Below are 8,989 nucleotides of genomic sequence, written 5' to 3' on the forward strand. Positions count from 1 at the left end.
AGTGTCACTGTTGCCAGAGGACTGTGGATGTTTAACTCCCCATCCCCAACAGCTCCCAACCCCCACCCCCCGAGCCCTGCTGACACCACAAGTAAAGTGGAGTGCTGACTAGCTCCAATTCATGCCACCTTATTCAGTCTCATAGACACCAGGTGGCCGCGTAGGCACAGTTCCTCAATGAGGCCTACTAAGGCTGGGGTGAAAATAAAGCATCTTGGATAATAGCTCTGCCTCACATTACCTTGTTAACTCTCTTTGGTGACAAGTGAGAGTGGATGTTCACATTGATGTTCAACTCCATTGCCAGTACTCTGGCAGGAAAATCTAGCACCACCTGCTTCCACTGGGTGAGAGATGGAAGGTCAGCCCCCATTCAGCTTCACTGATACTACTCCACCAAGGGAACTAAGGAGCCCTATGCTTCCAATAAGAGTTCAATGAATACTTATGACTTAGAAAATTAACATATGGGAAATGATATGACATTGTAAATTAACCACTTAAAATGTTTGTATGATTTCCATTTACCGTATTTTGCCATGCATACTTTTTTTTTGCCCAAATTTGTGAGGGAAAAATAAGAGTGTGCAGTATACATGAGTAGTACTAATTCTGTATCTACAGAGGGTACCAAAAAATGTATAAACATTTTAAGAAAGGAAAAAACTTGCAGCTTTATTTATGGTGGCCAAGGCATGAAAACAACAAAAGTATCCTTTGATAGATGGTTGGATAAAGAAGTTGTGGTATATATACACAATGAAATGCTATTCTGCCATTACAAAGATGAAATAGTGCCATTTGCGACAACACAGATGGATCTTGAGATTATTATGCTAAGCGAAATAAGTCAGAAAGAAAAAGTCAAGAAAAATATGATTTAACTGATATGTGGGATATAAAACTGAAAACAACAAAGAAACAAGACAAACAAATGAAGAACAAAAACTCATAGACACAGACAATAGTTTAGTGGTTACCAGAGGGTAAGGGGAAAAAGGAGTGGTAGATGAGGGTAAAAAGGGATCAAATATATGGTGATGGAAAGAGAACTGACTCCGGGTGGTGAACACACAATGGGATTTATAGATGATGTAATACAGAATTGTACACCTGAAATCTGTGTAACTTTACTAACAATTGTCACCCCAATAAACTTTAATTTGAAAAAAGGGGAAAACCTGTATTAAAATTGTAAAACTCAATATATACCAATAACAAAAGATGAATAGAAGTCATGTATATACATTTTTTTGGCACCCCTGGTATATAAATGTTTTTAATTATTTTGCTCATGATTATCAGTTAAAAGTATAACTCTAGAAATCAATAACGGTATCCATATGCAAAATAATACCCTGGAATGGGATCATTGGTTTTGTTGAACTTACGACAAACTTGCAACGACAAAGAGTTCTTGGCCTTCTATGATGTGTAGATATCGTAAATTTATTACCGGTACAAAAATTTATTGTACATTGTATCTGTTTTTGTGTTTTGTAATTACTTGTTACATAAAATTTCTCATACCATAAAATGTTAAAAACTAAATGCTAAAAAAACAGTACCTACATGTAAACAAATAAAAATCTGAATTAAAAAAATTAAAGCAAAGGATTTTTTTCCCCTGAAAGTTTGGACCAAACACATCGTTGCACATTATACATGAGAGTGCATTATACATGGCAAAAAACGTAATTTGCTTAACACATAATTTCATCGGCGGCTTAAAATGAAGAACAAATCTGAGTTTCAGTCTATTAAACTTGCCCTTAGAATTTTTTTTTTTCTTATGATAAACCTAAAGTAACAAATGAATATCAACACACCAGTGGTATAGCAAAAGAAGTAAATGGAATCAATTTGGTCATTAATCACACACACACACATCCCCAGATGTCACCAAATGTAACTTCCATTGAACTTTTCCATTCATTGGTGAAAACTTCCTTGATTGCCTGAATTTGAGAATCTATTTTTGATTTATTTTTTATGACTAAAGTAGCTTTCAACTGTACAAATGAACGTCTATACTTACTCTTCTCTGTTCTGCCATTTGTATTTTGCTGAGGCCAACTGAGGTGGCCAGGATTTAAGTAGATAAAAGAAGAAACAAACTTTATATATATATATATATATATATATATATATATATATATATATATATCCTTTAACAATGAAAAGGAAATGGAAGTTCATATATATTCTCAACCATGTAAATTGGAGCAGAATCTTAATTTTATAAATTTAAAAAAATCCCCTCAGTCCCATTAGGTTTCTTAAAGGTAGAGAGAGGAACACACATGTCAAACTTAGAAATAAAATTTATTTTCTTACACAAACTGAGTTGTATTAACATTTCTAATGGGAAATATATGATTCGCAATAGTAACACCAATTCTAGGTACATGTATTGTTTCATATATGAAGTAGATGCTGACATCATTGAGATTTGGGTTGAAGTAGGGAAATTCTTTGGAATTAATTTTCTTTAGCTTGAAATATTATGCATTTCTGCTGGTGCCTTATTCAAGTATTATCCAGGGGTTCAGGTGGGTATACTGTTCCTTGAATGTACAGAAAGTACACCGGGGACACACTCTGTTGCTTTCATCCACTAAAGAATTATTGAGTACACTGAAGAAAATATTGACTAAATTACCCCAGTGTTCTGAAAAGTATAATGTTTTACTTATATTCATATTGAAACACTCAACTTTTGAAGAATAATTATAGCCACATTGTCAATATTTAGTTATTTGTTGCAATGAGCATTTTGACTAGCAAGGATGAATGAAAGCGAGGATATTTAAAATTTTCATTTTATCTAAGGGAGTTTAAAACACATACACATACACATGCTCATTTACAAATTATAGACTTTTGCAAAGTCCCCAAAATTATTCTTTGTATGATTCATTTGCACTAGAGAAAGAGCATGTTTACAAGGATACGGCATTGCACTTAAAGCATTTTCTATAGTCCTTATCATATACACACCTCCAGTACCTATAGTCATACTATTCTGGATAAGCCATGCTAAGAGGCTGACGAGTCATTCAGGGTTATTCCATATGGTTATGCTAGCTGGTGAACATCAGCAAATACCATTTTCGACATTTCTGTGCTGCAGAAGGCCTATACTGAGCAAGTAGTAGCAGCTGATTGGTACTTGCCTCCCCATTCCCAACTCCTGCTATGTAATGAGGATCTAGACTGTGGCCCCCCTTTTCCTGCGTATGTTGTGGAAAAACTACTCCAGTCGACTTCCCAGCTGAAAGTAGATCCTATATTCCCAGCTAACTGAAATTGAAGACATATTCCTGGTAGGCTCAGAAGCTGGTGAGCATTGGCAGACCCATTATTCCTGGCTTAGGGCTGAAGAAGATCCATAAAAGACAGCAGCAGCGATCAAGGGCACCAGTTCTCTCTCTCTCTCTCTCTCTCTCTCTCTCTCTCTCTCTCTCTCTCTCTCTCTCTCTCTCTCTCTCTCACACACACACACACACACACACGGGATGGGGGGAGAGAAAGAGAGACAGAGAGAGAGACAGAGAGAGAGAGAGAGAGATCCTGCCACAAAAGGAGGATCTGGGTGGGGCAGCCATGAAGAATGAGTTCCCTATTCCATCTCCTCTAGCTCCAGCTAACTAGCTCAGAATTTCTATCCAGGGTAAGATCAGAGCAAACCTCAAAGACTGATAATGCTTTGCCCCGTCAAGGCACCCAACTTCAGTTGGATCAGACTGTGGATCAATTTCCGCCCCAAAACATAAATTCAAAAGGAGGAAAACTATAGAGCTATCAATTTGATAAAGTTAAAGGTAGGTATGATATCAACATTGCAAATACATCTCAAGTTTAATCAGGAAGTCAGGGATAAAATAGTCAAAACGAGCTCATCTAAAACCAGAGTCATTCCTGGTGTTCGAAGAGATTGCATGAATGCATAAGAGTATGGCCTCTATGGAACAACGTCAGAGACTGCACACTATGGGATAAATGGACTTCACTGAACTAGTCCAGACCAGTTATTAAATAAATACGTTAATTAAACAAAGAAGAACACAAAACATGTCTGGGTGGGCAGTACAGAGAATTAGTATCCGAGGTGGCTACAATATATTTTCTAAAATTTCTAGTTTTCGACAAATTGAGACATGAAAATAAACAGGAAAGTGTGACCTATACACAGCAGAAACAGTAGGCAATAGAAATTGTCTTTGAGGAATGCAGATGTTGGAATAGACAGAAAAAGATGTTCAGGAAACTACAGTAGATGTGATCAAAATTTAAAGGAAACCATGCTGAAAGAATTAAGGAAGGTATGATGATAATGTCTCATCAAATAAAGAATACCAATAAAGTTATAGAAATTATGAAAAGGAGTCAAATGGCAATTCTGGAGTTAAAAAGTATGATATTCAATATAGAAAAGTCAGCAGAGGAGATCAACAGTACAGTTGAGCTGGCAGAACTGTGGGCCAACTTGAATACACATCAGTAGAAATTATGCTTTCTGAAGAAGAGGTAAACATGAAGATAAATGAATAGAAACTCAGAGAAATGTGGGGCGCCATTAAGTGAAGCCATATAAATACATAAAATGGGAATACCAAAAAGAGAGGAAAGACAGAAAGGATCAGAAAATACATTTTAAAGAATAAAGACTTAAAACTCCCCACATTTAATGAAAAACACTATTCTGTACATTCCAAGAACCCAAAAACTTCAAGCAAAATAAATATAAAGAGATCCACAATCAGACAATGCAAAGTCAAATACTGAAAGAAAAGAAAAACAGAAATTCTTGAAAGCAGTAAGAGGTAAAACAATTCATCAAGCGCAAGGGAACTCTAATAAAATTTGCAGACGACTTATCATCAAAAACGCTGGAATTTATAAGGTAGTAGAATGACATATTCAAAGTGACAAAAGAAAAACTGTCAACTAAAAATATTTTTTTAAAAATCCTATAACAACTGTTTATCAGAAAGTTTGTGCTTTTTCTGATTTGATTTTATTAAATTTATTGGGGTTACATTGGTTAATAAAATTATACAGGTTTCAAGTGTACAATTCTATAATATATTATCTATCCATTAAAAACTATCTTTAAAATTTGAAGATGCAATTAAGACATACTCAGAAGAACAAAAACTGAAAACATGTTGGAATGACACTATAAGAAACACTAAAAGAAGTTCTTCAGGCTGAATTAAGAGACATTAGAGAGTATTTCAAGTCCATGTAAAAAAACAAAGCTCCCTGGTACATGTATTCATGTATGTAATTATAAAAGACAGTGTAATCACATATTTTCTCATTTCTTCTCTTAACTAATTTTAAAAGATTACCGAGAACATTGTATGTATGCAATTGCATTATCATGTCTATAACACATATAAATGTAATGTATTTGAATATAATATCACAAACAAAATGGGTTGAGAACAAAGTTGTACTGGAGGAATATGATATTGCCAGAAAATAAATCAAATCCACAGGAAGAAATTAAGAGAAATGGTAAATAGAAATGTTAACATAGAGAGCTCTATAAATATGTACTTGCCCTCCTTTATTCTCTCAGGTTATGTAAAACACAAAATTATATAAAGTAATAATTATAAAAATATATGGTTTGGTTTGTAACATATATTGACATAATATGTATAAAATAATAGCATATAACAAGAGTTAGAGAGGGAATGTAGTAAATAAGAGTAAGGTTTTATATCTCACTGAAATAAGATAGTGTAAGTTGGAAATATATTCTGATAAGATGTATATTGTGAGTCCTAAAGCAACCATTACAAAATTCTTCCAAATGTAGTTCATAAATAAACATATTAAAGAGTCACAGTAGAGCATATTCACTTGTTGCAAAATAATACACAGAATACAGGACCTAATAAATTCAGAATCTACATTTTTAAGTACATATGGAACATTAAAAAGACGACTACATGCTAGATCATAAAGCACATTTTATAATTAAAATTATTTGAAATGTGTTCTCTGACCCAGTGGCATTAGGCTGGATATTGATAATAATAAAAAATAATTTAAAAAGTACCAAATGCTTGGAAATTGAGTGATATGCTCCCCTCAAAGGAGCAAATAAATATAGGCCAATTAAGAACTTCAAGAGAAATTAGAAAATATTTTGGACTGAATAATAATAATGATACAACATGTCAAAAGTTATGGGATACAGCTAAAAAATCATTTTGAAAGAAATTCATGTTCTTCCATTCACATATTTGATACAATAGGCTGAAAATCAAATAATCTAATTTTATACTACAGGAATATAACAAAATAATAACAAATCAATCCCATAAAAATTAGACAGCATTAATAAATATAGAACAAATCTACAAAATAAAATACAAATGTTTAATGTAGAAAACAATCAAAGCCGAAATTTAATTCTTTGACAAGAATAATGTGATAAATTGGATTGTTGCTGACAACTCTTCTCCCTCTCACTTAATAGAATTATGCATCCATATCTTTTGCATTGTGATTTTACAGTGCCTTCCACTGTGGGTAAAGATTACTTCCCCACTATGGGAATTTCTGCTTGGCATTATTACTTGCTTTGGACAAGAGAATATGGGTGGAAATAACATAATGTCTGTTCCACATCTAAGTGTTAAGAAAATATTGCAGTTTTATGTTCTCTCACTTGCACTTTTGTAATCTAACACAAGTGGAACATGCCTAGAGTGTTTGCTAGTTTATAGAAAATGGTGAGAAACATGGAGCAAAAGCATTTCTAATTTTTCACTGGACCGAGCCTAGTGGACCCACAGACTGAAATAGAACCAACCTATGAACTCATGAGGGAGGGAAAAATATCTACTATATAATATTTATTTTTTCTTCTACATCATGAATAAAGCAATAGTTTCTGTATACTATTTATAAAATTGATGACATTCTGGCAAGATAAATAAAGAGAGGGAAAAAATTTCAGAAAAGAAAAAGGATACATCACTGTAAATTGTACAAATATGAAAATGACAAGACATCATGAAAAATTTTATACCAATAATTTTGACAAATTTGATTAAATGAGTAAGCTCCTTTAAAAAAACAATTCACTAATCTATTAGAAACAGAAAATCTGAGTACTTCTATCTATGTCTATTTAATGAATCGACTCTGGTACAAAGATCTTTCCCTTAAAAAACACACACAAAAAGCAAATAAACAAACAAACAAAACACAGAAGTTTCAAATGGCTTCAATAGTTAGTTTTTACAGACTTTTTAGTAAAAAAATCATATGCCCATCGGTAGATGACTGAATTAAGAGACGGTGGTACATTTATACAACAGAGTATTACTCAGCCATAAAGAACAATGAAATCTTACCATCTGCAACAATATGGATGGACCGAGAGAACATTATATTAAGTGAAATAAGTCAGACAGAGAAAGACAAATACCATATGATCTCACTTATATGTGGAATTAAACAAAAGAATAAATGAATGAACCAATAAGAAACAGTCTCAGAGACATAGAGGAAAAACTAAGGGTTGCTAGATGGGAGGGGGGTGGGGGTAAGGGGGAAGGTGAGGGGATTAGAAAGCATAATCGGTAACCACAGGATTACCACAGGGATACGAAAGTCAATTTGGGGAATGTAATCAATAATGTAAAGATTTTGTAGGGTATCCGATGGATACTTGTCTCATCAGGGATGATGTAGATGCCTGATCACTGCACTGTACACCTGAAGCTGAAGCTGAACAATAACAATAATGAATATCAATTACTATTTTATATAAATATATATGTATATATATATACATATATATATACATATACATATATATATATATGTATATATATATATATGTATATATATATATATATATATATATATATATATATATATATATATGGTTACAAGAAGCGGAGTACAGCATTAGGAATAGAGGCAGTGGAAATGTAATGGCTGTGTGCGATGTCAGAGGGATAGTGGATCCCTCTGACAGTAGGAGGGAGGGGGGTTATTGTGTGAGTGACATAAATGATAAATGTTTAACTATTATACTGTTTTGTACACCTGAAACTAGCAAATTTTCACCAAATTGTCCAAAGAACAGGAAAAAAGAGAACACTTCTCACTTTTTTTATGGAGCAGTATGACTTTGACCCCAAAACCTGAGATGATAGGAAATTCTAGAAAATTTATCTCTCATGGATATGGATGCAAATATTTTAAACAATGTATTAGCAAATCGAATCCTGTGATATAATGCATGACAAATTGAGTTTTTCCAAATAAAACCAAGGTGATTTAACAACAAGCAATACAATTCATTACAGTTTTTAAAAAGTAGAAAATCATGTTTATCTCGATAAATGCAGAAAAATAATTAAAAAAAAACAAACATTCATGGTAAGACATAAAAAAATGCACTTAGGAAGAAAGGAAGTATCTTTAGTCTGATAAAGATTGTCTGCAAAACCCCACATCATACTTAATGAAAAAATTTTAAGAGGCATGCCACCATGTTTTGTTGTGGAAAATTGCAGGGTTTTTTGGAAGGAAATGTAAAAAAGCCAAGGATAGTCAAGGAAATCTTGACTAAGAAATAAAAAGTTGTTCTCGTTTCAGTAACACATATACTAAAATTGGAACGATATACAGAAGATTAGCATGGCCCCTGCGCAAGAGGATGACACACAAATTCGTGAAGAGTTCCATATTATTTAAATTAAAAAAAGAAATAAAAAGTTGGAGGATATAAACATTAAGATCTATGTTTAAAAATAGAGGATTGAGAGTGCATTGTATTGGTACAAGTACATAGAAATAGACTAAAAAGCCCAAATATGTACTCCAGGAATAGATTCACACACAGAGCAATCAATCCATTGATGACAAAAATAACAATGCTGTGGTATGGGGGAAAGTGCTTTTCTCAATAAATTGTGCTGAGTCAATTGAATATCCGTTTTGAAAAAGA

At 33.2% G+C, this 8,989-nt stretch overlaps 1 non-coding gene across 1 annotated transcript; it reads left to right on the forward strand.

Moving 5' to 3' along the window:
- The first annotated feature begins 8,622 nt into the window (after window positions 1-8,622).
- On the forward strand, window positions 8,623-8,733 carry LOC117030263 (U6 spliceosomal RNA). Its single transcript, XR_004424346.1, has one exon. It is a non-coding gene; the product is annotated as a U6 spliceosomal RNA (small nuclear RNA).
- The last annotated feature ends 256 nt before the right edge of the window (window positions 8,734-8,989 follow it).

The sequence above is a fragment of the Rhinolophus ferrumequinum genome, chromosome X (genome assembly GCF_004115265.2).
Source record: "Rhinolophus ferrumequinum isolate MPI-CBG mRhiFer1 chromosome X, mRhiFer1_v1.p, whole genome shotgun sequence".
Taxonomy (NCBI): domain Eukaryota; kingdom Metazoa; phylum Chordata; class Mammalia; order Chiroptera; family Rhinolophidae; genus Rhinolophus; species Rhinolophus ferrumequinum.